This window comes from Pseudorca crassidens, chromosome 5, assembly GCF_039906515.1.
Source record: "Pseudorca crassidens isolate mPseCra1 chromosome 5, mPseCra1.hap1, whole genome shotgun sequence".
In the NCBI taxonomy this organism is placed as follows: Eukaryota; Metazoa; Chordata; class Mammalia; order Artiodactyla; family Delphinidae; genus Pseudorca; species Pseudorca crassidens.
This window is the reverse complement of record NC_090300.1, coordinates 122,335,702-122,362,136: the sequence shown is the minus strand read 5'-3', so window position 1 is coordinate 122,362,136 and position 26,435 is coordinate 122,335,702. Positions and strand designations below refer to the sequence as shown.

Here is a 26,435-nt window from a genome sequence, read left to right as displayed (position 1 = left end):
TAGCATGATGAATTTGGGGGTAAGATAAAAATGTGTTCAAAAAAGATGTCTCTTAACCATCATTCTTTTGCATATCATACTATATTTTAACAAAGGTTCACTCTTGCTTTCCCCTTTCTGGAATCCAGAGATAGACTGAAAAGGCTTATCTGGTAGGTCTCCATATTTGTTGCTAATGGCTATGACCCTCCTTAAAGAATTATATGAAATTTCCAATGGACATGGGAGAACAAGGGTTAGAGTGCTCTTTAATTTCCCTATATCTTATTGAGATTTATAATTCACTCATTGATTGAGAAAATATTTACAAGGTATCTATGCAAAGGTAGCAAATTGCTTATCTAGGGCACGTCATAATTGCTTTTCATGGTTTTCTTTTTTTCCCCAACATTTAAAATCTGAGCCCATATTCAAAAACTGTGAGACTTCACATAGAAATTCCAATATTTAGTTCCCTTTACCTTTAGAAGTTATGGCTACTGGAACATACAGTTAGTTAGAATATTTGACTGCAATGAGCAGAAGCAGCCCCTGGATGTTGAGCATGTGATCATCTGTTCCTCAATCCACACCACTCCCTATTGTACAATACTGGCCTGTTATACCCACTTTTGTTATATTCATGGGTCCCAAAAATACTTGAATTTACAACCCTGGCCAAATAGATAACAACGACTGGAGAGCTTTGAGAGCAAAGACAATGTAAAAATATACATCTGAAATACTAAGGTTCAAGCTCTGGTCAAGCAAAGGTCAGCAAAACAAGCTCAAAAATGTATTTAGAAGACTGACCAAGATCCTTTCCTCCTTCCTGATTTGTCCAGTAAAATGTATGTAAAATCAAAGTTTGGGGCTAGTGACTTCTGAAAGTCAGATGAGGAGAAAAGCTATTATGCAGTAGGTATTACATTCAGTTTCAAAAGAGACTTTTACACCCACTAATTTTTCATTTTCCTGTTAAAAAAAAGAAATTGGTACATATGTTCAGATATTTTAAATTAACACTACTATTGAATTCAGACTAATGTGAAATCAAAGGTTCTTTCAGGCATAATTCAAACTATTAATAACTCTACTTTTGCTGGTTGAGATAATGTCAAAGATTCATTTAAATGGCATGAGTAGCAATTTGCATTATATACAAGTATTAAAAGCAATATTCCCTTTCTTCTAACAGAATTCACATAAAGAACTGCTTCTTTTATATATTACTTCTATTTTGTAAATAACCATCCATACTTTAAATCCACGGAGCCAACTTTCTTACTGTCTTACCAATAAAAATAATGTCTTACATGTGTATAATACTTTAAAGCTGACAAAGTGTTTTTAGATCCATATGAGGTAATGTATAAATAAACTCAGTACTATACAAATATTTTTTCATAAATTTATAAATATTTTTCTGAAACACTTAACTTGTAGGTCTGATTTTAAGCATGAGTGCCTCTAAGAATCATTAAAATTCAGTTTAAAAGAACTTTCATTATGTATCAAAAATCACGTGTTTATATCCTTTGTATCCCATTCATCAGAATAATTAATTATTACTGTATTTGCTCCAGAGATAATAGGCAGATAGTGGAACCTTCTTCTTCTGGTAAGATTAAACATTTCTACCTGATTTCTCCCCCTTTTCACACTTCAATCCAATTTAGCACCTACTAAGTTCAGATATGAGTAGCCCACAGTCATTACCCTCTAAGAGTTAACAGCAAGTAGAGAAAAAAAAGATAAATGCGAGATGAATTTTTATATTGTGACATAACATGTGTGATGAGATCTATTTTTCCCCAAAGCGTTAAAAAGATGTAAGACTGCTGAGACTGAGGATGAAGGGAAATGTCTCTTTGAAAGCTATGGAAGGTGTATCATGTGGTGTGAACCTGGAAAAAATATCAGAATTTTACTTTTACATATCTAAAACACGGTTCCATGAACATCTATATTATTCCCTTTTCTTTCCGCTGACCATTTATGTGCACTTACCTAATACTTTTTATGCCTCTTTACTGTAACACTTTTCCTTCACTCCTTAATTTCCTAATTCAACATACAAATGGGAATTACCCTTTTGTATGCCTGCCAAAAATGTAATTAAGGAAGGCCTGCTTTCATTCTATTATAAAATTCTATTAAAAAGAAGTTTAGAGGGCCTGTTAAATAAATCATGGTACATCAAAAATGTGTCTAAAATGCAGCCATTAAAAAGGATGAAATAGGTAACATATATTGACTTAGAAAAAATTTCATAATTAAAATGTTAAAGAAACACAGAATCATGCATATGGTATGAAAGCATTATGTGCATAGATTGATATTGATGTTTATGTATATAAAGAAGGAATCTGGAAGAATAAACACCCAAACTTTATTAGTAGCTAACTTTGAGGGAAATATCACTTTCTATTTAGTATAATTCTCTAACTTTTAATTTTAAATAATTCAAACAACAAAAGTATTTATATTGAAAGAAATACGAAGTATACACTATCTATTTTCCCCATTCTAAGAATTAGAAAAATCATTGGCACTTTTTAAGTCAGTAATTTCATTCAGTAATTTTTCAAGAATGAAAAATTTAACTCAAAACAAATGTTAGAAAATGTTAAAATCATAAGTTATATGAAAATATAAATTCAAATTCTTAAATAAAATTCCAATGAAGATAATTTTAAAAATTATGTTTATAGTAAGGCAGATTTCTAATTTTATTAGCACTAAGGCCAAAATAATTTTTTGTCAATAACCAGGAATGCCCACTATTTTCTGTCAATATACCAAAAGTATCAGCGATAATCACCTAGAGGTAAAAGACAGCAAATATAACAAACTCATGAATCTGCTTTATCATTTTTTGATGCTTTAGAAACTGAAGATAAAAATTTTTCTTTCAAAGTATAGTAGACAACATATAATGATTAAATAGAATTCATAAAATCTCAGCTGTTCATCAGAAAGTGATACAATGACCCATCACAAAGGCAACTATAGATTAGAACTAGAATGTAGCAGTTAGGAAAATAAAGGATTTCCAGACCTTATACAACTGCAATATAGCTCAGTTGCCCTCACCAGAGCCACACAAGGCATTCTTTCCCATCACTGAGTCCCACTTGTGTCACTCAACCAGATCACCAAAAATAAATACAGATGAGGAAACTTAGCATCCTAGAGGCACCATGATTTGTCACCCACAAATCTCATGAGCAGTGAGCAAATGATAGTACAAACACAGCATAAGAGATCATCAGCTAAGGTAAAATAAATGCAACCTGCCTTGCTATCTTTGTGGCTCCTAGCCCACTATTTATTTTTATGTTATTATTGTTTGGTTTTTGTCTTATGTTTTTAATCTGTACCATTCTACCTCTTTTAGGCATTGAGCGGTTTGTCTTGAATTAGAAAAGAGGTGCTAGAATGAAGGAGTGAGAGGTTGACCTACATCTGAACAATTTGCATGTGATTTATCACAATTAAACAATTTGGTTAGAAATAGCTACAATTAAGCTATTATCAGAGAAGTTATTTACTAGACTAGAAATTCTAAATTTATCTTCACATACATCCTAGCCAAGAAAAGGGCCACATTTTCTGGCACTCTTATTAAGAAAAGCTAATACTGAAGTAAATTCTTCCAAATTAACATTTAGTTTACTAAATCATGATAGCTAATTATATTTATGGTTACTTTGGTGGTTTCTTCAAAAATTACAGTTTTAAAATAAGAAGAAAGCTATGAAATTATGGTAGGCTAGAGAATCTCAGTTTCTAACAATATATTGCATATATTAGTATACCTAAGAGTATATATTATATAATTATCTTCCTGATACATGGAAATAGTATATGGTAATGTCAAACTACCCTAAAATTATGAAAAAGGTAATACAAAAATATAAAATATTGAATAAATTCTATCTGCAGTAAAACATAAACTCTAAAAGATATAATAAACTGTAGTAGTATGTAATAGTATGGAAGAAAAATTCAAACTGATGACTAAACACTATGTGTTGGATGATTTCAAGTTTAACAGGTAAGTAGACATAATATTTTTCAGGTTTTCAGAATAAGCAACATCAATTCTATCTATATCTAACAAAGGGAGTGAAGTATTAAAACATAGCTAAAACAAATACAAAATATTTTATAATCAAAAAAAGGGTTCTTTTTCCTACCTTGAGGCATGTGAGTGGTTCTCTGATTAACCTTCAAGGATACCCTAAGAAACAAATGGAAAATAGATGACATAGAGGATAATAAAATAGCAGGATTTTAAGCATTATTATTTTAGCATTATTATTAACATTAAGTGTTAGTGGTCTGTTTGCTGGGGGTTAGTCTATTTATCATGGCAAGGCATCAATTGTTCCATCCACAAATGATTCTGGCAACACTGAAGGGCACACAAGTATTAGAATAAAATATATATGTGGATTGAGAACTTTTTACTGTCTGTAGTACGTGGACATTGTGATTAAGACTCTTGTAGTTCACAACTATTAGCCAATTTAGAAATTTTACTATTGACAGTTGGTAAAGGTGAAAAGAAAAATGTAAAGTCATGCCATATTACTAAAATGAAGCAAAACCACAACCTAAAACCTAGAACAACAACCTAAAAACAACAAAAAAATTTAAAAACACTTCTAGATTTAATAACATCTTTTTATATCATTAAAAATACAGGTACTAGGGCTTCCCTGGTGGCGCAGTGGTTGAGAGTCCGCCTGCCGATGCAGGGGACACAGGAAGATCCCACATGGTGCGGAGCGGCTGGGCCCGTGAGCCATGGCTGCTGAGCCTGCGCGTCCAGAGCCTGTGCTGCACAACGGGAGAGGCTGCGACAGTGAGAGGCCCACGTACCACAAAAATAAAATAAAATTAAAAAAAATACAGGTACTAAAATTGTAGTCCATTTTGTGGATATGATCACAAGATTTCCGCTTGTAGTGAAATCAAGTCCTACGTTCCAGAGTTTTAAGAGAGTTATTACCTGGCATAGGGAATTACTGTAAGGATATTCTAGTGCTCTTCATTAGAAAAGAATTAATCTTAGAACTAGGAGGTAATTTAAAAATCAACTGGTCCAACATCCTCACTTTGCAAAACAAAGCAAGATCCCATGGCTAGCTCATGGCAGAACTAAGGGTAGAATTTCCATCTCCCAGACCCATCATTATCCCACAGCATTAAGTTACTTAATTCTTTGTAACTACCAAGATTGGAAAGGAGTAGAGGGAGTGGAATTGTGTATTCTTCTCTGGATAAGTTCCATCTTCTTGATGAAGCTTCATACTTCTACCTGCATAAAGGACCTACAGCATCAACATTTATTGTATCTACCTCATTCAAAACTCCATTCCTTGGTGAAGGGAGATACAGTCCTCCCTTGGTATCTACAGGGGATTAGTTCTACCCCTTCCCCATGGATACGCAAATCCCCGCATGCTCAAGTCCCTTATATAAAATGGTGCAGTGTTTGCATATAACACATACACATCCTCCAATATACTTTAAATTTTTCCTTCCTGTTTTACTGAGGTATAATTGACATATATCACTACGTAAGTTTAAGGTATACAGCATAATGATTTGATTTACCTACTTTATGAAATGATTTTCACAGTATGTTTAGTGAACAGCCATCATTTCATATAGACACCAAAATAAAAAAATAGAAAAAAATTTTTTTCTTTGTGATGAGAACTCTTAGGATTTACTCTCTTAATAACTTGCATGTATAACATACAGCAATGTTAATTATATTTATCAGGTTGTACATAACATCCCTAGTACTTATTTATCTTATAACTGGAAGTTTGACATTTTGACTGCCTTCCTCTAATTTCCCCTCCCTAAACCCCCCACCTCTGGTAACCATAAATCTGATCTCTTTTTCTATGAGTTTGTTTCCTTGTTTGTTTTGAAGTATAATTGACCTACAGCACTACACTAGTTCCTGGTACACAGCAAAGTGATTTGATATTTCTATACATTTCAAAATGATCACCATGATGTCTAGTTATCATCTGTCACCATACAAAGATATTACATAATTATTGACTATATTCCCCCCACAGTCCATTTTATACCTGTGACTCATTTATTTTGTATCTGGAAGTCTGTACCTCTTAATCTCCCTCACCTATTTCTCTCCTTCCGTATACTTTAAATCATCTCTAGATCATTAGAATACCTAATACAATGTAAATGCTATGTAAATAGTTGTAAATACAATGTAAATGCTACATAAATAGTTGTCTGCATAGGAAATTCAGGTTTCGCTTTTTGGAACTTTCTAGAATTTTTCTTTTTTTTGAATATTTTCCCAACTACGGTTGGTTGAATCCATGGATGCAGACCCATGGATACGGAGAACCACTGTACCAAAGAGTTAAATGACAGGGTTCTAGTCTTAAACTGCTTACAAATCAGTGAGAGAAAGTAGGAAAAAAAAAGAAATCAAGGAAATAAGAGCTACAAAGCTGACAAAAGCAGTCATTAACACTACAGGCAGGGTATGAGAGAAACCGCACAGTAGTTACTTCACATAAAATCTGTTTTCTGGGCAGCTTTCAAAGAAAGTCTAACACTGCTCTTTAACAAATGCTCCCCCTTTCTAGGCTGATCTGTATTATTGTAGGCAGTAATGAAATCATCTGCTTTCCAGCTAGACTTCATTAAAAAAATACTTATATATTTACAATCATTTGTGATTCTTAATTAATAAAATATAATTTTTGTAACAATAACAATGGTTTATTAAACCGTTTCCTGTAAATGCTTTCAAAAGATGGACCGCAACCCCTGGCCCAGTTTGCATTGCTATTAACAGTAACCTCTATGTTTTCAGAAAGTGCAATAACAAAGTCAACATTACATAAGCATAGAGTCCACCCCTGTACTATCAAGGCCTAGAATTTCAGGAGACTGGGAATTGAGCAAGCAGCAGTGCAATAGCTGTTGGGATGTTTTCTTGTGCTATAATCTCAGGCACAGCTTGTGTGTGCTCACAGTATCAGTGTAAGATGCCGCTCCCCTTGCCGGACAAACTCAATGATTAATTCATGTTTCCTTTGCAGAATGTCAAAGGATGAATGTCATAAGTTTAAAAGTTATATCGGATATAAAAAAGACATTGAATAAAAAGTGTTTCCAAAATGTGGAATTCAAACATTTGGAGAGTTTGAAGTTTATCTAGCCAAAGCAGCTAGTGTCCCTAAGAAGATAAAGCATTATTAAGTAATAAGATGTATTTGTTGGATTTTATTGCTCCAGTTTTTCAATTCTGCTTAAATCATGAAGAAAGAATTCTGAGAAAAAAATTTTTTTGTGAGCCAAAGTTTAAGCAACTTAACCCAAACATATTTAAGAGAAATAAAGTCACAGAAGGAATTACAAGGAAATATGTTCTTTGAAATTTCAGTAATCATTAAAGTATAAAATGTTTCTACATTTTTCTATAAGAAGCTATATGATTATAGTTCAGCACTCTTACAGTTATATAAATATAAACACACACACAGTATTGTGGATGGACACAATTATATTGTACACAAGCAAATATGGTTAAACACTGAAATACATACTTCTAATCCATTATGTATTTTATGTTCTCAAATATCCTTGACTACAGATTAGAGTTTTGGCTTTTTAAATATCTCTAATATCAGGGTTATGTAAATAAACATGAACACAAGTTTCAAAGTGACATACATGGTACAAATCACTGCCAATTTAAGGCAAGATTACCATAGTGTGCAAGGCAAGATTTTGTAGACAGTTGGAGAAGGACTAAGAAGTAAATGTCAAATTACTATTTTTAATACAAATTAGAAACTCTCTTGTTCTCTGCTCTCTTCTTCCACTGAGAGACTACTGCTTATTAAAGATGCTACCAAAAACACTTAAAAGATATCCTGTTTTAGAAAAATGCAGTTTGAACAACCAAGAGAATTTAAAATATTGTATAAAATATTATCTAAGTTTTCGTTCCCAAAGGGTTTATTTCTTTCATTAGAATAAGATGTCACAACAAGTGTATATTCCACAAAGTTGCTGAATGCATTTGAAGAAGAGCAAATTTAGACCTTAGCATTTCTACAAAAGTACATAGGAACAACCAACTTTATAATGTGTACACTTTACACCTCTAACACAAAATATGCATGCTTCTTATAATGAACATATAATTATACTTCACATATTTATTAAAATAGAATTTGATAGTATAGTATTACCTGTAGGCCAACTGGGTTAAAAGTTTTTTGATTATCTAGATAAGTCTTCTTATTTTACAGATATATAGATGAATTAAGATGTATACTACAATATTTACAATAATTAATAATAATTATTTAATAATAATTATTATTTAGGAATAGTGGGCATGAAAGCATTCACATTTTGAGCTTTGAGGCTCACTTCCAGCTCCCCTTCATATTATATGATGTCTACTAGTAGAATATTTTTACTTGAAAACCCATGTTCTTCTATATGGTCAACATAGAAGAATAACACAAGATTAAAAAATAAATCTCCATTTTAAAATACTAAATTTCTGACATTATTTGTAAAGCATAAATTTTTGTTCATAAGAAATAAATGTATTGTTTCTGCCTAGCCTTTTACACGACTTATTTTCTCTTCTATACACTATAATTGGAATAACCCAATTCTACACGTTGAATCCAAGTCCACAGTAAGGTGAGGGTTATCGTTAGTCTCTTGGGTTTGGTCTCTTTAATAATATCTAATAGTAGAAGTTGTGGTTTAATTAATGGCACACAGATCCTTCTCACAAAAGGGTGTAAGACCCAGTGCTTTTATAGTATTATAATCACCTTCACTACCTAACAGTAAGAAGGTCTAAATCATTATAATCCCACTCCTGATTTTTCAAAACCTGCAGCTTTCTTGCATGGTGATAGCATGGTTTAAGAATAGTTCCAACAGTAACTTCATGGCCAAGGATGGCTCTAGAAGTATTCTTAAGTAACCTGTAAGAACCCGGCTAAGGTCTTGTCAGTTGATCTGGGAAAAGCAGTGGTGGCATCCCAATGACAGATTGTCAGATTGTCATGTTAGATACCTTTCTGCAGTAAAAATCTCCATACACGGAAAATGTGCTGTATTTTAAAAATCACACAGTTTTAGGATGCATAATTTTTAGCTATGCTTATTATATACATGACAAAGTAAGTTTTAAATCATTTATTAAAAGGACATACACACTCTCTTTAAATATATTTTCTTTTGCAACAAATTAAATGCACAGTATTTTATTCCTAAAATATCCCAACTTTTATTTTGGGAAATACAAAATAATTAGTAATTTTAACTAAGGGAAGGTTACATCCAAAATAATAAATTCCTGTTCACACAGAGTTTATATACTACCAAAAATAATAAACTAATTTATACATAAATATGGAACATAACAGATGGCTATAAATGCCATGAAGATAAAGAAAGCAGGGAAATGGGAAAGTGAGGAGCTGGTGTTAAGATTTTAGATAAGGTGGGAAGATTAGGAAGATCAAGAAGGAAAAGAACAAAAAGAAGAAATCACACTGATTCCTGGAGGCTCTCAGCTATCACCTTGCTCTTATGGTATTAGAAACGTTTGAGCCTGAGATTTTCCTTCATGTCACCATGTGATCTTGCTGTAAAATGGGATAACAAGTACACTTTTCAAATTTTTGCAGCACATAATTGATTGCAAAAATATTATAGATAAATATCTGAAAAGAACACAGTGATTAAAGAAAATGCACCAGAAAGGAAATTAATGAGCTTCATTTAGCTTTGGACACCATCCTAGGTCATTTACACATATTAGTTAAAACTCATTATTTCCATTTATGGATAAGGAAATGGATACTTAAGAGGATTAAATGACTTCCTAACCTCAGAAAGACTATAAGGGGCAAAGGCAGGGTTTTGATTTGTGTCCCTGTCGCTCCAAAGCCCAATTCCTGCAGCTCCACCTTACTGACCCTCTGAAGATGAAACATAAGGCTCCATCCACCATCAGGTCAACTCTCTCAATCTTTAATATCTAGTATAATAACTTTAATGCTTTATGTTTCTGCCATGTGTTAAAATTCTTTAAAGCATGTTCCCTAATTACTTACTGCCACTCTTACAAAAGTTATGAAGTAGGTGTTATTCAGGAAAGGGAAGACAAAACAGTTATATGATCCTTATGTAACTTCATCTCATTGCTACTGAGAAAGACGGCACTAAATCTTAAGTTAGCAGACTATGAATCCATTTGTTTTTCTACTGTATCATACCGCTTTAAACTTTGAGTTAGAAAAGTGAAGCAAAGGCTTTCCAAACTGGAGATGCAATTCTGTTGTTTTGTTTTGTTTTTTTTTTCCTTGAGGTTGAACCTATGTAGTAACAAATACAAAAGAATTGAAAATCAAGTTCCCTCATTTTCTGATTTCATAAATAAATTTCAACTCTCTTTCATAAATAAGCTTATTTTACCCTTCATTTTGTTCCCTTGCCACATTCAAACAAATCAATTTCATCAATTCTAACGTGGCAACATAAAAAGTTATATGTCAGACTTTATGCAATTCCACCAATGTTTTGGCATTTGCATAAAAATATGTATGAGTCAGTTAATTGCTTATATTACCCATGATTATCTTAAAAGCAAATGTCATTATTAGCTATACATTATTTTTCCTCAGAATTCATCTATAGATATTATAGTCTGGGCACAATTATTTTTTTCATAGTATGATAACTGAATTTTAGATGTTCCAAAGATTAAGATTTAATAGCCTCTCAAGTTCCAGAAAGAAACTGCTCTTGTTTTATGATGAATATAAGGTAGCTTATTCTATATGGTGTCAATTTGAGTTACTTAGATAAAATCTTAGTTGCCAATAAATTTATGCCTCAGTCAATAAATCACTTGAGATGATGGAGTAACTTGGTAGCCCTGTTTTGTACACAACTAAAGAGAATGGATCAAGGACCAAGTTTGACTAACACCAACATGTGCTCCGTGGCAAACAACGAACCTCATTTGTCTTGAGAGGTATATTAGTTAACTTTTGTGGAAAATAATAAACACCAGAGGAATGATGTAAATCATTGGGAAATATGAAAGTCAGAAGCAAGTGCTCAAAAGATCTTAAACCAATTTTTGGAATTGTTTGGCATCCTTCCATATACTCATATATTTTCATCAAGAGTTCATCTTTATCACTTCTTCCAGGTCTTCAGTAGTAGTGAATCACTTAATGTTCCTTAGACAGAAAACATACCCTACCTCCAAAATACTAAAAGTTTATTCTTCACTGATACTTGAATTTTAAATCCCCTTTTTGGCAAAATCTGTAAAGTTCCAATCCTCAAATGACACTCCAAAGGGGTGATTTTTTTTTTTAACATCTTTATTGGAGTATAATTGCTTTACAATGGTGTGTTCGTTTCTGCTTTATAACAAAGTGAATCAGCTATACATATATATATATATATATATATTTGTTTTAGCAAGGAACATGCCCCTCACGTGGTTCTTCTGTCCTTTGCCCAGGACTTCTTAATCTTGAAATATTTGAAGCCTCCAATTTAGGAAAGGATCATAAACATTGCACGGATACAACAGAAAACTGGTAAAACGGCATATAGGAAGATACTTGATTACACAAAAACAAATTTTTTCTCCACAATAAATGAATTAGTGAGTTACCAAAATTCTCAAAGCCATTGAGATCAAGGTGATTGCCCAACCTTTGCCAAAGATGGTAACACGCAGGTTGCTGAAGGTGCAGAACATGCAGTTTACTGGGAGATCTCAAACTATCTAGCCAGTGAGTTCATCTACAGATGATAGCAAAAATTTCACCCATCTCTATACTTCAAGTTCTTTAAGTATAAAGATCTATCACCACTATTCTTCCCATACCTAGCAAATGGTAGATGCCAGTTTAAAATTTCTTGACTAAATGGAAATTCTTAAATTCTTCAAATCATAGATCCAATCTTGTTACTCCTACTCAGGCTTAAATGTCTTCCCATTGGTCTTAGAATAAAAACCGACATTCTCAACAGAGTCTACAAGGACTTGCTGGTTTAGCACCCACCCACTTCTCCAGGCTTGTCGCACATGAAACTCCTACCATACTGTTGGTGCTAACCTAGATTCTTCCAGGACCTTGCAATCACCAGCCTCCCTCTCATAGACTAAAAACATATACGTTATATAATGACTTTTTTAATACTTCAAAATACAAATGTACAGAATTATCAAGAATTATAAAACAGGTTCTAAATCTCCAACCCATATTAAATAGGCATTACCATTTTGCCAAAGTCATCTTTTTATCTAGCTCTTGAAATTAATAAAATAGGGCATAGCTCACTATCTCTCTTCATTCAGGGATCTGCTAAGAAAAGTCTTCCCTTACCACCCAATCTGAAGTGGCATCCCTCCCTAACTGTTCCATCTTCTTGTTTTGCTTCATTTTTCATAACATTTATTACTATCTAACATATATTTATTTGCCAAAATGTTTATTATCTGTTCCTCTGTTTAGAATGTAAGCTAAATAAATATCTTATTGTAGCCGCAGGTCTACCCAACATATTTCATTTCCCCTCCATACCACCTCAGATACCAATAACAGTCTGAGGTCAGTGGGTATGCTTTCTACATGTGACTTTTAACTTTTATAAGAATGTGTGTCTTCATAACAAAGATACTGCATAGCTCTCTTCCCTTTCTGTTTGCCCAGTTAACATTTATCCATCCTCCAAATGTCAACTGATGTGTTACTTCCTCAGACAGGTCCCCCACTACCCTGTTTATTCCTCTGCACTCCTTCTTCTCAGCAATTCTGACAGTTAACATTTTACTTTTGTTTGTGTGAATATTGAATAATCTGCCTCTCTCTGCCACTAAACTGTAAGTAAGCTCTGTGAGGTGGGGTCAATTCTTTGTTTTGCTTATCATCCCTGGCGTGTAGTAAGTGCTCAGGAAACACTAGTGAATGAATGAATTGGGCTACAACATCATTCAGAGGAAATGATTCCTATCTGTACTCCCACACATAGAAACACATACTTATGAAAGCCCAGAATCAGTCATTTCCTTGGCCAGATTTTCCTTCTCCATTTTCCTGTAAATGAAGTTGGTTTCCCTAGCTAACTTGAAACAAGGATAAAAAGGGAACTATTTCTATTTGTCATACAGATATTTTTCCCTGAAATTTTTTATGATATGTCTGGAGAGCCTCCCATTCATCTCTGTGAACTGGCCAGTGCACATATTGTCTCATATTTTAAGACAAACAATTTTATTTCAACACATTCCAAAACTAGGAGTCACCAGATAATATTCAGACACCAAAGAGAAAACTACTTTGCACTATTTACTGATGTTTTGGTGAATCAAGTGGAAATATTTCATATAGCTGTCTCATGATTCTCAAAACATTCCATGTAAAATATGAGATTCAGTTCACCTAAGTTCCAGCTTGAAAGCTCATGTATTATTGGATCAAATGACACGGCATTTGTATTTTGAAACTGACCCTTTTCTTCCTCTGTCTCTTTCTTCTCACATTCTTTACAATGTGCACACACACACACCTTGATCAAGAATTTAGACTCAGACAATATGGAAATACTGTATTAGCATAGAGTCATTTCTGTTTAGTTTTACAAAAGAAACATACAAGTAAAATTCAAGAGAACAAAATTTTTTGACTGAGGACTCTAAAAATCTATTGCCGTATTAAAGTGGATTTTAATAGAAATTTTCTCCGGGCTAAATAGAGCTCTTATAGCTAATTTCACTGAAGGCAAAGTTATATCTTCAGTTTATGACTAAGAAGACCAGAAAAGTAGTATGAATTATGTTATAAAAACTACCTTGAAACACTTACTTCTGTTAGATGTTCTGCAACCATATAAAGGCACAGCATGTTGATGAGATGAATAAATAGTACTTACATTGCACCGATAAGTCAATATGTGTTCTTTTAAATATGGGCAAAGACAAATAAACACAAAATATATATAACTTTGATGTATGATACATAATAATAATTCATGACAAAACCCCAAAATTTAGATATTTAGAGGCAATTTGCAAAAAAAACAAAAGCTTGTTTTCTCTGAAGTCATTAATGCAGTGATCATTTAAATATACATTTTTATGGAAAATGTATTTAGTGTTTCTGGCATTTAGACAGATGTCTGAAACTCTAATTCCTATAGCAACCTGACAACATGAATTAATTATGTGGACTGGGGTGGACATTATGAGGCTGGAGAGTACATGTCAGAAGTTGATGACTTTTGCTGTAAAAAAGATGAAAACCTTTCCTATATGTACCTACTTTTCCCCATTTGCAGCAATACTTTTAAAATTAATTAATTCATCTTATATAGTGTTTGATTATGTGCTAGTTACTGTTTAAGTTGTCCCCAGATTGCAAAGAGTAATAATAAAACTGCGTTTCTGTTTCAAGACTCCTATCATCTGGACAAACACATAATTGGAAAAAATTATAATCAAGAAAAATAAGAGCAATGACAGACAGTGGTAGAAATATGCACAGGATACTACAGGAACATGGATTAGAGTCATCATCTCTCACTGGAGTCAGGACGAGGTACAGACTAGGCTGGCTCCACAAGGACAGGAAAGAATTAACTGGAATTGAAATTGGCAAAAAGTTGGAGGTGTGAAGAGAAAGCCTCCAGACACAGAGGTCAGCATAAGCAAAAGCCCAGAAAGAAGAAACAGTATGGTTAAGAAAGAAAAGACTATCACTGAAGCATTACATAGAATATGAGGCAGGGAGTGGATGGGGATGAAATTGGAGAATTTGACGAACGCCAGATCATGGATGAACTTGTGTCCTACAAAGGGGTTTATCCTAATCAACATGGCAAGTGAATTTACTCTTATTGCCAAAGCTTTTATGACGTAACTGGGTGGCTTGGTTTCTGTTTTGAGAAGGATTCTGGATGAATATTAGGATTTATTAAATTTGAATATTTTAGTTACTAAAATTTCCATAGTTGCAACGGAGTCATGGCGTTGATGGCATATTTGATATTCCTGTTATACATAGTTGATGCCCTTCAGTGTATGTGAGGGGTAATATGTTAAGATTTTTATTTAATTGTAGATTGCTCAGGCAAGAATTGGAATGGTGAAACAAATTAAGAGGGTTTTGTAACAGTTCAAAAGAGGGATGATGAGAGTCCTAAACCAGAGCAGTGGGAATACACAGGGAGAGGAAGGAAAGTTTCAAGAAATATTTAAGAATTCCCTGGCAGTCCAGTGGTTAGGACTCCACGCTCTCACTGCTTAGGGCCTGGGTTTAATCCCTGGTCAGAGAACTAAAATCCCACAAGCTGCTTGACACAGCCAAAAAAAAAAAAAAAAAAAAACAAGAAAGAAAGAAATATTTAGAAGGTCATATTAGAAGGGGTCAGGTATGGGAGATGATGTTGAAGGAGTCACAGGTGACTTAAATTTCAGCTTGGAAACTGGTTCATTCCGATGCCATCACCTTGGATAGCAGGTGTTAGAGTTACAGCAGATTGGAAGAGGAAATGCTGAGATGTGGCTTCGAAATTTAAGATACTGGTAGAGCACCTAGAGGGCAGTGAATATGTGACTCAGGTGAGAAGTCATTTCGCTGGAGATAAAAATTGGGGAAACTCCTACTAGTAAGAGTTGAAATTATGAGAATCAGTTTGCTACCTAGAAACACTATGTAGAGTGTAGGGACAAGAAATTCAAGAATGATAGATAATAGTGTTCCTGGACATAGAGAGGAGGAATAGTGAAAAATTAGAAGGAGAAGAACGGGGAGAGTCACAGAAGTCAATAAAGTTTCAAACAGCATGGTGGTCCAAGTCAAATGCATCGAGAAGTCCAATAAAGTAAGAACTACATGTGTCCCTTGGATCTGCAACTAAACCTCATCAGGTGTTCATAGTAGCGGAGTAGTTTCAGTAGCATTATAAAGGCAGAAACTATATTTTTAAATTACCTGATAAAGGTTTTCTTATGTTTATTGAATAAATAAAAGCAAGACTATGATTTCTTCCTTGTACATATAACATAAAAATGAAATACTAATTCAAAAATAGGTCATTTCTATATTATTTTAAATATATAGAAGGATGAATCACATTTTAATTAAAATACATGTGAGCTTCAGAATGCCTATAATCTAATGGGTTAGACACTAGATATAAAGGTGTTCTATAAGGGAAAACTATTATGCATTTATTTGTTATTTATACCTATTGTTATTTCCTTCATTATCACTGTCTTTTGAAAATATTTCTCTACATTATTATTTCTCAAAGAAGCATACAGGATTTATTAATCTATATTACTTAAAAAGGAATCTTTTAAAATAAATTAGTAGTTGGAGATATTTTACACTACAAGAAATTCTCTTTGAAATATTATTTAAACACGGGCAAAACATGTAGGGCTTTGCTTTTGTGATAAAGCGTTAATCACAAGTAAAAATGTGGGAAGAAACTCAGGACGTTAGGTTAGTCTACATCCAAAAATCATAGGGTGGTACGTCACTGTCCTAAAGAATGGAGTCTCTTAACATCCTGTCCAGTAGAGAACTCTCCAAATATTAGGGACCCTCATAGCATGACTGTGAGAAGAAAACCCTAGATTGGTGATTTCTAATCCACAAAGTACACAGGACCTACCCAGGAGTCTTTTCAAAATATACATGCCAACGCTCCACTCTAGACCTACTGAAGCAGAATATCCAGGAATGGGTCCAAGGCACGTGCATTCTGAAAGGTCCCCAGGGTGATTCTGATGCTCAGATGGGGATAAGAATTACTGTCCTACATGGGAGTGAGGATTGCTCAGCCCACAGACCATGGCCCCCATTCTTGATTTAGTCTACTTCAATAAATGTCATGATGTAGACACAATTACTCCTGAAGTTCCTTCATCCACCAGAAAAATGAAACTTTTCATCTGTACTAGAAAAGCTTCAAGGTGGGCAATAGATTGATACGGGTTTTCCACTGTTCCACTGGGGCATGGAAAGAGACCCCAGGAATGCCTCTGCTAGGTTTTAGGTACTTTTTCTAAAATTTCAGTTTATGACTCTCTAAGTTCTTCAGTTATATCAATATTAAAAGGGTGGTACACTCAGATAACAAAAAAATTACACAATTTTACAAGTTGAACTTGGAGTAATTGAATTTTGTTAATTATTTGTTAATATTTGTTAATCAGCTATTTAGATGCATAATACAATTGTATAAACTATACAAAAGTATATAGTAACACAATTTCAAAAATAAGAATATTGGATATCACATGCATGATTTGATGTAAATTGGCTAAGGGGACTTTCCTGGAGGTCCAGTGGTTGAGACTCTGTGCTTCCACTGCAGGGGACTCTGGTTGCATCCCTGGTCGGGGAAATAAGATCTTGCATGCCCCGGCCAAAAATAAGTATATAGATTTTTTTTAAATGGCTAAAATATTTAAATGGTTTGTTAATTATGCCTGTTTTTTAGCTACACTCTCCCTTTTTCAAATAGAATGGAACCTGAAATGAGTAGAGATAAACACACCCAGCTGCACGCCCCCTAGCCTCTCCTTCCCTTCCTCACTTACACTCCCCATGTACTCCCAGACATCCCTTTGCCTTCAAATGCGGAGGGCTACTACTGTGCCCTTAGGAGCAGTGACTGGCGAAAATGTGTGTGTGTACATGTATGCACACAGTAGGGCACATTTTCCTGCTTGATTAAGGAAAGCTGAAGCAGTTCAGGTAATCATAGATGGGATGAACTGCTTAGAATATATTATTACAGAGAGAGAGAGAGAGAGAGAGAGAGAGAGAGAGTGCAAGCTTGTAACATGTTGGTGCTTTTGCTGATCCATAATATGTTCTAAGATTTTCACAAATGTAATCACTATCAGTATTATTTTTACCACGCTTAATTCACAAACTGTTTAACCCTTTCCCCACTGGTAAAGGAGAAAGAAAAATATTTATAATGTAGGCATCATTAAGAAATAATAGACAGGGAGCTGGGAGAGCTGCTAAACGGTAGACACTGCCTCATTCAGGGAGTCAAAGCACATCACCCGATAAAGTAATGTTCCACTTTTTTGTTGGATGCAAATGGCAGGAATAGACAGCTGTGCAGCTTTTTTGAAATATCCATCCTATTTCTGCCCCAGCATCCTACCCACACCCTCAAGAACTACCACTCTAAGGAACCCAATCCCTCCCAGAGTTATCTGTTCTCACACATAAAATTGTCTAAGTCATTAATTGATTCTTGTCTGGTGTTCTTGATCTAGACCACAATTCTGAGGACCTTGAAAACAGAAATCAGCAAAGATGAAAATGATAGGCTGAGAATATTTTAGACTTCTTTGACCAAAAAAAAGGGTTGGATTTACTTAAACATGTATAATGTGTTCTCCAGTGAGAGCAGAATAAAAAGAAACTGTATGAAATTTCAGGAGGAACAATTTAGGTTTTACATAAAAAGTGATCAAGACTTGCAACTAGATTTTAAATATCTATAAGCCCATTCTCATTGGTTTTATCAATGGAACCATCCTTTTGCTTGCTTTGATTCCAGACTCATTAGCCTCCTTTCAGCTTCTTAACATAAACTACTTACTCTAAGCCCAGACTTCTGAATATGCTATTCACTTTTTCAGGTAGTCAGTCACAGCTAATTCATTTACCCAACAGATATTTACTAAGTGCAGTGACCCTCTGTATCCCCGGGTTCTGCATCTGTGGGTTCAACCAACTGCGGACTGCATAGTATGCTTACGATTCTGGAATCCATGGATGCAGAATCGGCCCATGCAGAACCCGTGGATACGGGGGTGACTAAGGGACCAAAACATCCGTGGATTTTGGTATCCATGGTGGATCTTGAAACCAATCTCCGGTGGATACTGAGGGAGGTCTGTACCTATTATATGACAGGCATGTTTCTAGGCACTGGGCTTATGTCAGTGTAAAAAAATAGAAGCACCCCTGCCATCATGGGCTTATATTCTATAAAGAGTGGTGGAATTACTTCAGGATTTCCCAACCTTGGCACAATGGGCATTTTGACCTAGATATTTCTTTATTGTGGGGTCCTATACTATGTGTTGTAGAACGTTAAGCAGTATCCGTGGCCTCTACCCATTACATGACAGTAGCACTCCCTCAGTTGGGACAACTCAAAAAATCTCCAGATATTGCCAATTGTCTCTTGGGAGGAGCAAAATCACCCTCAGTTGAGAGTAGCAACTGTTATAGTTGTGATCAGTAGCAACTGTTAGTTAGTAGCAACTGTTATAGTTAGTAGCAACTGTTATAGTTGTGATTTTATATTTATTGTAGTAATTATTAGAATACTGTCTTCTCCCACAAGATGATATCTTCCCCACAGAACACACAATATCTGTTTTTCTTCTCACCATATCTCTAGCTTTTTGGGCAATGACTAGTATATAGTAGGCCCTAAATAAATACTTGTCTGAATGATTCAACGAATACTCAAGTAGCTCTCTTTTCTTAAATCTGAGTTAGACATTTTTATGTTTCATTAGCTCTTTCTGCTTACCCTTCAGCATACTTATACTGCGTTATAATTGCCTACCTCTTTGGTCTGTCCCATCTCTCTCTCATCCACCATACTGAACATTCCTTAAGGGCTGAGAATGTGTCACATCCATCTTCACACCCTCACTTCCTAGCACAGTACTTGACAGATAAATACCTAATGACTGGATGAATAGCAACACTAATAGTTACTAAGTATTCAGCAAGGGGTAGGTATCAAGCTAGTTCATTTCTGCTATACATATCCTCTTTCACCAATACATGAAATTTGGAAAAAAATGATATCTCCATTCTCACAGAGCAGGAACCTTAGAGATTAAATAACTGGCCCTAGGCATAATGTGGTAGAGTTAGAATCTGAACTTTCTAGATCTTATTCTAAAGCCCAAAGCATTACCCTGACTACACAGGGAGAGATTTCTTGGCTTTGTCTATGAGAACCAGTGAGTGAGTTAGGAAATGGCAAATTAAGAACAACCCAATATCTTTCAAATCAGAGATGAATAACATTTCAAATCACTATCTGGACCCAAACAGCTTAAGAAGAAATAAACAAATCACTTTGTAGATGAGAGGATGTCCTGTTACCTAGGTGTTTTTGGGTGGCCAGAATTTTATTTGAAACTGAATATACAGTGCATGAACACTGACAATGAAATGTCAATTTGGTCAAAATTAAATTTTTTAGCCAAATTTATGTTTGTTTAGCTAATAATATTCCTGCCATGTAGCACTTTATTGTGGACTCAATAGTAAGTTTTCAATATAAAATTAGTTTTTTAATCTTAAGACATTTGTTTTTATTCCTCTTCAGCAGACTTAGATTTTAAGAAATAACATGGTTTTGGAATCCAGCACTCAATAATCGATTAAAAAGCTCACACATTACACTCTAATCATTAATTTAGAAGTAGTTTTCTCATTATTTTGTCCACAATTGCAGGTTTTCTAGTGACAGATTTTATAATTATTTTTAATATGCATTCACCTCTCCTCCAGCTACTGATTAAAATAATAAATGTGTATATCAGACAAAATTTTTATCAATTTTATAAGAGAAGAAAAGACAAGAAATAACACAATTTCTGTCTACAGGAAATTTATTAAAAGGTAGAATTTAAAACGTACTTGACTTTTTGAACATTAGAAGAAAATTATCACAGAACAAAGCAGGTAATATAGCAGCAATGACAACGTCTCAAATGTGGGCTGCATCACTTTTAGAGCATACTCATTTACTTCCTACAGAGCCCTCACAATTCTGGAAGGTAGGTTTGGTAACAATTATTATTTTACATGTTGTTGCTGAGAAATCTGAGATTTATATGATTTGAAACAGATTTCCAAGTTCACTGAGAGTGTAAATGGACTAACTTGAAGCAATGCACATCTGAATGTTGGTTCCAACCTAACACATTACTAGACCTGCTGCTTACTTAAATAGGTGATTATATAGATGGTAACGAAGAAAAATGGGAAGACTTAAGGGTTATTAGGTTAACATACTATTCAAGTTCCAGCCTTAAGATGTTGTTGTACATTTTTGGTATTTATTCATATTCTTTTTTCTTGAAATATAAGTATTCAATTCCATGACTGGTTTTGAAATTACTAAATAATGTTTGTTCTTAATTATTACATGGTATAAGTTTGACAATTTTATTTGATAAAAATCAATGATTCTACTGAAAAGTAACTCATGCTTCCCACCAGAAATGCATTTATAAAACTAAAGTTCTTCTAACTTAAGATCCTACCCTTTCTCTTCTGAAGGGACGTTTTTTTCACGTTATGATAGTAAATTTTACTGCAATCTACCCATTGCTCCGGTTTCATCTACTTTTTATTAAGTGATTATCTGCACAAATTGTTTCAACTATTTTCACTGCCTGGAGCAGCGGTTTTCAACTTGAATCTGCTCAGCATGCAACAGAGGGCAAATTTATCTAGAGAGTTTTCTCCCATTAGAAAGTGGTGCCCAAACTGCCTAGTTACAAAGCCAGGACTTAATGTAAGTTCCTGGTCTCTGAACTTCCAAAGGCTTTTGTATACCTTATCACTCATTTAGCATTCATGTATGTAAGAGTTTAATAAATTGGTTAAGTTTTCAAGGATTTAATACTATTTCTCAACATAAAATATAAGCCGTCAAGGTTAGAAATCTTGTTATGTGTCCTTTCTTTGTAACAAGACTGAGTGCTAATGAATGTAGTTGGTGCTCAGTAAATATTTGTTAAGAAGATTAGCCAATTTGACCATAAACTGATTTAACCAAAATAAGCTTAAACTATCCCACTTAAGATCAGAACCAGAATGAAAATGATCAAAGCATTGCATTGTTCGCTACGAGTGGGGTTCAGTTTAATTCAAATCACTAAAACAAACCTAATAAATTCAACTCAAATAGATTGGAATCAAATAAGTATTTACCAAAACATACTACCTTAGGACATAAGAGAAACAGTGAGATGGAAAATGAGAGTCTGAGACTCTCACAACATCCAGTTCCCCCTGAATGTGCTTAGCAGCAACAATGGCAGGATGGAATTCCATCCAGGGTAATTCTATTCAAGGAAGAGCTCCCCACTAATATCCCTTTAATAGCCTTTGCAAAAATTATGAGAAAAATGATGTTTGATTTTATTCTCACCCTAAATTCAAACAAAACACTTCTCTCTTTGTTCTTTTTTCTTGTTTGGGAAGGAAAATTAGGGGAAAATGTTGACAGAAAGAAAAAAAGATTTGAAGTCAGGAAAAAATAAGTACTGTATCATTCTTTTAAGTTCTCATGTTCCCTTAACTTGTTTACATGCATGCATGCGTGTTCACACACACAATATATTCATCTGATATATACGTATATATATCATTGATACATATTTGATAAACATTGCCAAAATATTGCTTTGAGCATTGTCTGAGTTATAGGCTAGATAAGTGGAAAATATATGAATCTACTCAAAACATTTAAGACTGCAAAAAGGCCTTTTTATTGATGATTTAATATCTAATATTCCAATCTCTGTATCTTCTCCAATAGTTGAAATACAGAAACAGATATTATGAAAGAGTGCATAATCCCCAAATTTTGTATTTATCATGTACTTAATATATGTTCACTTTCTCTTTAAGTATTGATTAAATTGTTTCAAGAATTAGTTTGCATTCCAACACTAATGGGAAGCAAAATGGGGAAACATCATGGCCCCAAAAAAAAAAATGCTCTCTTGAAATTAAATTTAGAGCTTAGATTAGCCAGTTAAATGCAAATAACTTATTTATATATAGATATAGACATATAGATATAGATATCTGAATATCTAGATATGCTTTGTATTCTAAGAATAATTACATATACACAGGTTATATAACTAGTATACACTGAATCAGCTACTTCTGGCGTTTTTGTTTTGTATTCTGAGAAAAATGAAAATAAAATCATTACAAAACAGAACCCCCAAGAGGAGTCTTCACTGGTTATTTTGTTTAAATCCTTACTTTAGAAATGAAGAAACTGGGATCCAGACAGTTTGACTTCTTTTTGAAATCTGAAATATAAATCACTTTGTGGATTCCACTTCTAATAAGTGAGGAGTCCTGTTGGCAATTCTCTAAAAGTGGTATTATTTACAGCACCCATTTCACTGAAAGAGATGTCCTTTGTCTATCTGGCAACTTGTTTTCCAGAGTCATAAGGTTTCACCGGTGTTCACCCCTGTCTGTAGTTTCTGCTTTGTTGCTGTGCCTGTTCTTCAAAGGCTTTTGCTCAAATGCTACTCCTTCTTAATGATGTCTTCTTTGGTCATCCCAGCTGGAAGTGATCTTTACCTCCTCTGATCCACTAGAGCAATTATCACATCCTGTCTTGTAATTCAACATGGCACAGTGGAAGTGAGTGGATGGACTCTGGAGTTAAGCAGATAGGGGATTGAATTTTGGTTTTGCTGCTTACAAGCAAACAAAACATGGGCTAAGTCAGCTTCTCTGACCCATAGTTATGGACAATTATAACTACCTTTACTGTATTTGTTTTTACCCTTCCTGCAATATGGTAACCAAACATATTAATCAGCTAGATAAGTTTTAAATCAATATGTCATATATACTTACCAAATATTTACTAAATATCTTGAACATGCCAAACCCCAACTAGACTTCTTTGAAATTTGAAAGTTACATGGTCATTTGTATAACAGTATTTCTTTTTTTTTTTTTTTTTTTTTGCAGTACGCGGGCCTCTCACTGTTGTGCCCTCTCCCGTTGCAGGGCACAGGCTCACAAGCCCAGCCGCTCCGCGGCATGTGGGATCTTCCCGGACCGGGGCACGAACCCGTGTCCCCTGCATCGGCAGGCGGACTCTCAACCACTGCGCCACCAGGGAAGCCCTGTATAACTGTATTTCTTGTCTCCCTAACAAGAATACTCACATCTTCAAAACAGGGACTATAGATATTATCATATATTATTTTATGTTGCATAGTGCTACAGTAAGTATTTGACAAATAGTTGAAAAAATGAATGAGAAATCTAATTGATTATTGCTCTTATTGGTAAGTTGATTGGCAAGTTGTCAGAAAGTGTTATAAACTGATGAATAGCTAAGTACTCACTCTACACAAGAATAAACTATTTTTGTTGCTAATGTTATCTATCTAAAAATGAAAAATAGATTTGTTCTCTAGATGTAATGAATGTATACCTTTTCACCAAGAAATATACATTTGGTTCATTAATATATTTCACAGGAAATTTTATTAAATGGAATTAAGCTTTTATTAAAATTTCTACATGGATTGAATGGTTGACAATATAAATATACCTAAGCCCTCTGCAAAAATTGTTCAATCAATGGGAGAAAACATGATTTCTACTTATTAAATATACCTGTGATTTATTTTTCTCATATCAGCATATTATAACTCCTTCAACACCCAAAGCCATCAAATAACTATGGATAAATTACAAATGTCTGCCAGAGCATGGCACAATGCTTTGCATACTTAAATGCTTCAACACTCACACCCTACAGCTATAAAGCAGTATAGTCAACATAAGCAAATCCATCTTTATTTTATTCTCTAAAAGGTTAATGCTCAAAGAGTCCTTTGTTTTATGACAAGTGTAACGTGAGGACCCTCCAACCCTGATTTATCATTGCTCCTTTTTTTTTTCTCTTTCTTTTCTCATGTTATTTTTTAAGTGCTTGCGATCCACATTGGATAAAAAAGACATTTGAGGTCGAGAACTGTGGAGATTCAGGGTGGGAGGGATAGGGCTATTTTGAATCTTGTGACAGTGAGGTTTCGTTCACTAAGGAGCTCTCTGTGGGTTTCTGGCATTGTAAGTGTTTTGTCTGCTTGCAAGCGAGCAGCTGATGGATGGGGAAAATGTTCATTGATTTGTAGTGCCTGCACTGCAGCCAACCAGCACTAGAATGAGGTGGCACCATCATGAATCTCTCAACTATGCATATTTATATGCAGCTGCTGTACTTTTAAACCTCCAGTGAATACAAAGTACTTGTGTGGCCACCAGTTCACACAATGCGGTCCTGCCGCATGCTCTGATTTAACTACTGTATGGAAGAATAGACTTGGAGGGGCTCGGTGGGATATAGAAAGGAGAGGTAAGCATGGAGAGAGAAAAGACTCCTGCACAATTCCTTTTTCTTAGATAGTCAAGAGAATGAAATGAATGTGGGAACAAGTAGGGGACATTCTAATAAATGCATTATGTGCTTGAATCTCAAGTTTTAAAATTGATTAATGGAAATGAAATCCTTTTAAAGATGGTGTTTTCAGCGAGCAAGGCTTTGAGACTACATGATAATGATGTGGTTAAAATATGCTGGCACCATTGAAATCATCATAGCACTGAGCTGCATGCATGAGAAAGTCCCTCCCTCGGGTAAACCATAGCTTCATATAGAGAAATAGATGAGATGCTATACTTGGGTGGGGGTAGGGAGGGATGAGGAGGAAAGGAGAAATAAAGAATCTGTAATAGCACTGGAAAGAAAATTTAAGTGAAGTGAAAATATGACATTATTAACAAACACAGTCGAAAGAATTCATTTTAGAATAGAAAATGGAGAATGAGGGCTGCTTCAGAAGCATGAAAGCTATAGGCTGAGGTTTGAGAGCTGAAAGCTTAGAAGAAATGAGGAAGTGTAATGTGAGCAGGAAAATGAAATTAAAGGAATAAAAGAAACAAAGAGAAAGGAATTGTCAAAGTGAGAATCCTCTCTTACAAGGAACATAAAATACTTACTTGAGATATGCACCCATATATTTAGAATTATAGATTCTAAATAGTTTTATAGAAATCTTGTAATTTTATTAGACTGCAAAGTTTGAGGCACAGTAAATTTGTAAGGTTGGAGATTTTTAGACTTGATAGGTAAATTTCATTTTCCCAGCATTAGAAAGAAAGAATTAGAGAGATAAGAGAGGAATGGGGGAAATTGAAAATCATACAGAACCAACACCTACTAGGAAATCATTCTCATCCTTAAAGTTCTGAAGGCCAAATTCAGGTAAATGCTATTGACAACGATAGTCCCACAGAGCATCTGACAGTTCATTTTATTATAAGATTAGGGCTCAGCTCCAATATAAACTGTATCAAAGCAACATCAAATGAAAAGTCAAATTCAATATCTGGGTACAGTTTGATTCCATTATCAAAAATAAGCTTTATGCTTTTCCAAGTAGAGTTAAAGCACTAATTCAGCCCAAATTGCAGCTGCTCTTTTGAAGAGAACACAAAATGGCCTTCTTCCAAATAATTCTTTGAGTTTTC

The 26,435-nt window shown here is 34.3% G+C and overlaps 1 long non-coding RNA gene across 4 annotated transcripts in view; it reads right to left on the bottom strand.

Moving 5' to 3' along the window:
- The window catches only part of LOC137225334 (uncharacterized), a 602,240-nt gene that overhangs the window by 228,227 nt on the left and 347,578 nt on the right, over positions 1 to 26,435 (bottom strand). For all 4 annotated transcript variants that reach the window (XR_010943792.1, XR_010943791.1, XR_010943796.1 and 1 more), the window contains one exon: positions 4,182 to 4,225. This is a non-coding gene — a long non-coding RNA (uncharacterized lncRNA). The remainder of the gene's footprint in view (positions 1 to 4,181; positions 4,226 to 26,435) is intronic.